A 7,553-nucleotide genomic window follows, 5' to 3' on the forward strand; every position below is an offset into this window, starting at 1 on the left:
GGAGAATCACACGAGACACCCAAAATGGCGATTCTCCGGCACCCCTGCTATTCTCAGGCCCGGATGGGCCGAGCGGCCAGACCAAAACGGCGGGTTCCCCACGGCGCTGCCGTCGGGAGCAGCGCAGGAACGCTGGGGGGGGCGGCCTGCGGGGGGGGGGGGATCCTGCACCGGGGGGGCACCTCAAATGTGGGGTGGCCCGCGATCGGTGTCTCTGAAGGAGGACCTCCTTCCTTCCACAGCCCCGCAAGATCCGTCCGCCATCTTCTTGCGGGGCAGACTCAGGGAGGACAGCAACTACGCATGCGCGGGTGACGCCAGTTATGCAGCCCCGGCCGCGTCATGTATGCGGCGCCGCCTTTACGTGCCGACAAGGCCTGGCGCGTGTAGATGACGCGGCCCCGCTCCTAGCCCATTATCGGGCCCTGAATCGGTCGGGACAGAGGCCGTTTCGCGCCGTCGTGAATCTCCACGGCGTGGGCACTTCGGCGCGGGAGTGGAGAATCCCGCCCAGTATCTCTCCGAATCCATTCCAATATTTTGCTCACCACAGACGTAAGACTGATTGGTCTGTAATTCCCAGAGATTTCCCTATTCCCTTTCTTGAATCGGGGAACAACATTCGCCTCCCTCCAATCATGCGGTACTACTCCAGTGGACAGTGAGGACGCAAAGATCATCGCCAACGGCGCAGCAATCTCCTCCCTCGCTTCCCGTAGTAACCTTGGGTATATCCCGTCAGGCCCAGGGGACTTATCTATCCTGATGCTTTTCAAAATCTCCAGCACATCCCCCTTCTTGATATCAACCTGTTCGAGTCTATTAACCTGGTTCACACTGTTCTCATGGGCAACAAGGTCCCTCTCTTTAGTGAATACTGAAGCAAAGTATTCATTTAGGACCTCCCCCATCTCTTCAGACTCAAGGCACAAGTTCCCGCCACTATCCCTGATGGGCCCTACTCTCACTCTGATCATCCTCTTATTTCTCACATAAGTATAGAACGCCTTGGGGTTTTCCCTAATCCTTCCTGCCAGGGCTTTTTCATGCCCCCTTCTAGTTCTCCTCAGTCCATTTTTGAGTTCCTTCCTGGCTACCTTGTAACCCTCTAGTGCCGAGTCAGATCCTTGCTCCCTAAACCTTATGTGAGCTTCCTTCTTCCCTTGACTAGGAGCTCCACTTCTCTTGTTATCCAAGGCTCCTTCACCTTACCAATCCTTCCTCGTCTCAGTGGGACAAAACAATTCAGTACTCGCAGCATGTGCTCCTTAAACAATCCCCACATTACTACTGTGCATTTCCCCAAGAACAATTGTTCCCACTTTATGCTCCTCAGCTGCTATCTATTGGCAGTATAATTTTCCCTCCCACAATTAAATACCTTCCCATACTGAGTGTTCCTATCCCTCTCCATGACGATGGTAAAGGTCAAGGAGTTGTGGTCACTGTCACTGAAATGCTCTCCCACCGAGACATCTGACACCTGGCCTGGTTCATTGCCGAGCACCAAGTCCAATATGGCCTCCCCCCTAGTCAGCCTATCTACATATTGAGTCAGGAATCCTTCCTGTACACACCTGACAAAATCTGCTCCATCCAAACCATTTGCACTAAGGAGGTTCCAGTCAATATTAGGGAAGTTGAAATCACCCATGACAACAACTCATTTACTTCTGCACTTTTCCAAGACCTGACGCCCAATCTGTTCCTCTATCTCATTGCTGCTATTGGGGGGTCTATAGAAAACTCTCAATAAAGTGACTGCTCCTTTCTTGTTTCTGACTCCCACCCATACTGACTCAGTAGACAAGCCCTCCTCAACTACCTCCTTTTCTGCAGCTGTGGTGCACTCCCTAATTAACATTGCCACTCCCCCTCCTCTTTTACCTCCCTCCCTATACTTCTTAAAACATGTAAACCCCGGAACGTCAAACAACCGTTCCTGCCTCTGTGAAATCCATGTCTTCGTAATGGCCACAACATCGTAGTTCCAAGTACTGATCCATGCTCTAGGTTCATCTCCCTTATTCCTGACACTCCTTGCATTGAAACAGACACACTTTAACCCATTCCACTGAGTGCAACTTTGCCCTATCAACTGTCTATCCTTCCTCACAGACTTGCTGCATACTATTTCTGCCTGTTCAACAGCTACCCTATCCTCTGATCCATAGCCCTGGTTCCCATCCCCCTGCCAAACTAGTTTAAACCCTCCTGAAGAGCACTAGCAAACCTCCCTCCCAGGATATTGGTGCCCCTCCAGTTTAGGTGCAATCCATCGTTCATGTACAGGTCCCACCTTCCCCAGAAGATATCCCAATGATCCACATATCTGAAGCCTTCCCTCTTGCACCAGTCCTTCAGCCACGTGTTCAGCTGCACTCGGTAATTCAGCTGCACGTCATGGAATTTCTTAGTCTAGAGAAGGTTAAATTTAGCTCAAGAGGAAATGAGGAGGGGTTTCACCAGAGATGCTGTTTATACCTCACTTTAAGGAATTAACCTCAGTCAGCAGCTAAAATGGAGGGTAATTAGTTAATTGATTAATTTGAGGGAGGGATTATTAAATGTCAGTTAAATATTAGCTAAATACTAGTTCAGGCAACGTGCCTCAACAACTACCATCGGGTGATCTTGACATCTATCATTATGAAGTGCTTCGAGCGGTTGCTCATAGAATCATAGAATCATAGAATTTACAGTGCAGAAGGAGGCTATTCGTCCCATTGAGTCACCATCGCAATGGTGCCGTGGAAATACGGAAATAGCACCCTGTATAAGCCCACACCTCCACTCTATCCTTGTAACCCAGTAACCCCACCTAACCTTTTTGGACACAAAGGGCAATTTAGCATGGTCAATCCACCGAACCTGCACATCTTTGGACTGGGAGAGGAAACCGGAGCACCTGGAGGAAACCCACACAGACACAAAGAGAAAATGCAGACTCCGCACAGACAGTGACCCAAGCCGGGAATCGAACCTGGGACCCTGGAGCTTGTGAAGCAACAGTGCTAATCACTGTGCTGTCGTGCTGCCCCATCATGAGACACATCAACTCCATACACCCAGAATGCCTTGATACACTGCAATTCGCATACCGCCACAAGCGGTCCACAGTAGATGCTATCTCCCTGGTTCTACACTCACCCCTGGATCATCTCGACAACAAGAACTCCTCCGGCAGACTCCTATTCATTGACTACAGTTTCACCTTCAACACCATAATCCCAGCCAAGCTCATATCATCTCCAAAATCTAAGACTTGGCTCCTCCCTCTGCAACAGGATCTTCGACTTTCTGACCCATAGACCACAATCAGTAAGGATAAACAACAATGCCTCCTCCATGATAGCCCTCAATACCAGTGCCCACAAGGCTGCATACTTAGTCCCCAACTACACTCGACTGTGTTTGCTGATGACCCAACCGTAGTGGATCGGATCTCAAACAATGATGCATCAGAGTACAGGAGGGAGATAGAGTACCTGGTGGTGTGGTGTAATGACAACAATCTCTCCCTCAATGTCAGTAAAACTAAAGAGCTGATCATTGACTTTAGGAAGCGAAGTATCGTACACAACCCTGTCTGCATAAAGAGTGCTGAGGTGGAGATGGTTGATGTTAGAGGTGAAAATATTCACACATAGGCCTGTTTGAGTAAGTAAAGAAGCAGTTTATTATTTCAGATCTGGGAGAAAGATTTGGAGATACGCAATCTCGAAATCCTCTTTCTCACTTGAGCTAAGGTTCGCATTGAGTTAATATATAGATTCAAGGGGCGGAATTAGTTGTATTCTCATTTACATACAATCAATCAACTATATTCACATCACAGTCCATTACATGCAGTCAATCAATTTTCTTAGCATCCCAGTTATCACATATATGGTTAAAGTGGGGATTTTCTTACCCGCCCCTAACTTCAGACAGAAGTCATTCAAAACTAACACAAGGTTATGTCCCGTCTACTGCGGGGGACCTTAAGCGTCTACATTGCATTCCTTGTTCTGTGAAGCTGTTATCAGCAGCTGTTGAGATACTCCCTAGGTTCTCATGAGGTAGTTTACACAGTTTGTAACTTATTGTTCAGGAATGTGGCTAGTTTGGCCATTTTGTGTCTTTAGTATTGCTTTAATAGCTAACAGTCATTTTGTGTCCTTTCTGATATTAACAATCATTGTGTATACATTATCTATTTCTACAAATTGCCTCTTCTAATCAGACATCTAACCCAATGAGTACCTTTTGTCTCAGCAGAACTATTCAAAAGTAATATAGGAGCAAAAATGTAGTTACAGAGCCTCCTATAATTTATATCATAGTCCAGAATCAGAAAATGTCCCCCAACAGTCCCTTCTTTCAGTCCTGGAAGAAGTTTACTGAATCCCAGATGACCACAATGATTCGATATGAGGGCAGCAGGGTGCGTTTAATACGGCCTTTGGGGCATGTAATCTCCAAGATGTTTCGTACATACACCATGCATGTGATTCAAAGATCACCTTTCAAACAAACCCATGTATGTCACATTTAATGTCTTGATCTCAATCATTCCTGCCTCCCTGATTAACTCTGCTGTCTGTCATTAAATTATGTTATCCATAGCAGTTTTCAAGTAAGCTCACCTAACGGTCCCACACTCTCTGCCACTAACTAGCATTCTGAAGTAGTTCCTCTGTGTGTCTCTGTGTGCTTTTTTTTTTCAAAGCATGGATTTTTCATTAACTGGTGGTAAACCTTAACTGATTGACCGATCTTGAGTCTTTGTTTCCTCAGAGTTTCTGCAAGATGTGGGACATCTCTGGCTCTTTATAATCCTAACTCAAATGATCCTTGCTCGGCCTATTGTGGTGGGCCTAAGGGGTACAAAAGTTATAGCGATAGTAGGTTACGGTGGCGGAGACGCAGTATTTCCTTTTCTCCCTAAACTTAAAATGCATGAGGGCAGGAGTAATCTCTGAAACACAACCATGAGTTCTGATTAACCCACATTTGTCTAACTCTCCATGTTCCACTGGGTGGGGGCAACGTGAGGGAGATCCCATATATTATCCCTGCATATCGCAGAGGTTTCGATGAGATAGTATCTGAGGGAGGTATTAGCCCGTCCGATTCCAATGTCCACCAGTTGGTTGTGAGGGTATGGCCCTGAGTCCGATGTGATGATAGGGATCATCAGGACCATCTCTACCCCCGTTATCTCGCCCATTTTGCAGTCGGGAAACGCTGAGTATACTCTGGTTACTCCCTTCAGAGTACAGTTGTCCAGCATCCCTTGTCATTTGGCTAGCTTAGCCAGTTGCGGGCTGTCTATTCAATCAGGCACCCTTTAGATCGTATCAAGGTTGTGGCGTAGCTGCCCCTGTCAGAGCCTTCCGGCTGTCTCCCTTTCTTGGTCGATGAGTTTGTTAATTATTGTTGAATGTCTTCGTGTGTGTACCTAACACTGTTGTCCTATTCAATTGTATATCCAGGCCCTCTTCCCCCAACCTGGCTAGACCTTTCTCTGCTTTCTCTAATATTCTCTTGCTTATTCCTGTAAGTTGTTCCACCTTTGCATTTAACAAAACTGCATCATTGATTATGCCTCTTCTAACCCTGTGCAGGTTGTCATGCCCTCAAAATCTAGTGGCACCCATGTCATTGGCAGCCTGCTTCATAACAACCTTACTTAAAACACTATCCATATTTATTTCATATTATAAACAATACCTGAACCCGTGAGAAATACAGACACAATTTGCATCTTTCCCCGAATGTACCTGCAGCCACGCTCTATCATTGTTCCAGTCTCTGGCTGCTGGGATGCACATCTCGTCAATAAAATTATATAAAGCACCATAGTTCATATAGCTACGTTCATCCTGTGTCCATTGTGAAATCAGTGATGTTCCTGCGCTCTTATGTGCTTGTAGTTGTTCTGAGATCTCAAGAGCCATCACGAGTCCCCACAGCTGCTGCTGTCGTTCCATTCATCGAAAAATTTAAAGGAAAAGTGGAAAAGTGTCCTGGTCGTCACCAGGTGTTAGGTGTTGTCCGAATAAAGCTTTTCCTGTATTGGCTGAACACGGCTGTTATTCAGGGATTAGTAGTTCTCATATGTTACAACCTTTTCATATCTATTTTCCTTGTGGTTACACGCCTGATTCTGTTGCGCTTGAACCCGACCCTGACGTGCTTGTGGCTGTTTAATTAGCCAGTTTACAATAACTCAACTATCTCAAATTCCTGAATCTACTGCAAATATTGCTCCACTTGCAGTTACTTGTAAAGTAAAACACAAAAGATCCATTCTGCTTGGGACAGAGTGGGTTAACTAATCTGAATATATCTGACAATTCAAAAATTAAGATTTGTAAGTTCCAATTAAAAATACATCTTCAGCTGTTTTTTTTTACTTTATCAGAATTACAAAGCCAGAGCTCAGAGTGTGGACAGGGGCGAACCCCTAATCCAGCTCCTCGCCTGCTGAATACGAATTCATGGTCCCCACAAGAGAGTCAGACCAAATCCAGGCATTAACAAGCACGGGTCAATTCTCTGCAGGTTTGAAAGGGGTTGGAGTAACAGTTCTCTACCAGGTGTCATTTTGTCACCACCTTTCTTTTGTTTAAACAAGAAACATGATCATGGACATATTTTCTTTACCCATCTGTCCTTTACACTTAATTTTGCAATCTCCGAATTAATACATCTGCATTGTGTCAGGGAGGTTTTAACCCTGGACTAATCCAACACCAGATTGGTCATATGTATTTCAACTGTCCTAACTTCCAATGAGCACCATAAAACTAATATTTTCTTATTCTTACATATGCACTTTTGTACCCTGATTAAAATTCCTTGTGTATCAAAATTACCCTGGAAATGTCAATGATAACCTTTGAAAAGAAAAATTTGTTAATTACACTCAAACTATGATCTTTAAATCACAATGTCAGTCGACAAATAAATATCACCACACTCACAAAGGAAACCTAGCACTTCAGTGCTTTAACCAAAATACGTTAGGTAAAAATCCTTCTGGTTCCTATTCTAAAGTTCCAAATTATAAACTCAAGGTTGCTTCTCAGAAGATAAATCGTAGCAGAGATATATGAACATTCACAGACCAAACACACGCATTCTCACAGCTCGCATATATCAGAGTTAACTGTTAGCCCTCTCTCATGGCTACAGATTCTTAAAGAGACAGCAGTTTCACAATCGCTTAATTAAAATACTGAACAAGATCCTCCATTCTCCTTCATCATAAAACTTTATCTGTTTTATTCCATTTAAGTCAATTTCCACTGATTGATTTTATAGGCATTAGCTATTCTTAGAGACGTATAATTTTTTTTTACAAATGACCTGCTTGCTGAAAGGGTTAAATTTTGTACAGAACCGAAGGAGGCGGAGAACTTGGAATGATGCCATTTGCGTCTTTTACGTGATCTCAAACTTTAATTATTCTTTCCTTTAATGTGACTCAAATTTCTTTCTTGTTCTTTAAACTGATTTCAATTTTCAATGTTCGCTATTTAACCAGTGTTTGAAAGAGATATTAC

Source organism: Scyliorhinus torazame, chromosome 5, assembly GCF_047496885.1.
Source record: "Scyliorhinus torazame isolate Kashiwa2021f chromosome 5, sScyTor2.1, whole genome shotgun sequence".
Taxonomy (NCBI): Eukaryota; Metazoa; Chordata; class Chondrichthyes; order Carcharhiniformes; family Scyliorhinidae; genus Scyliorhinus; species Scyliorhinus torazame.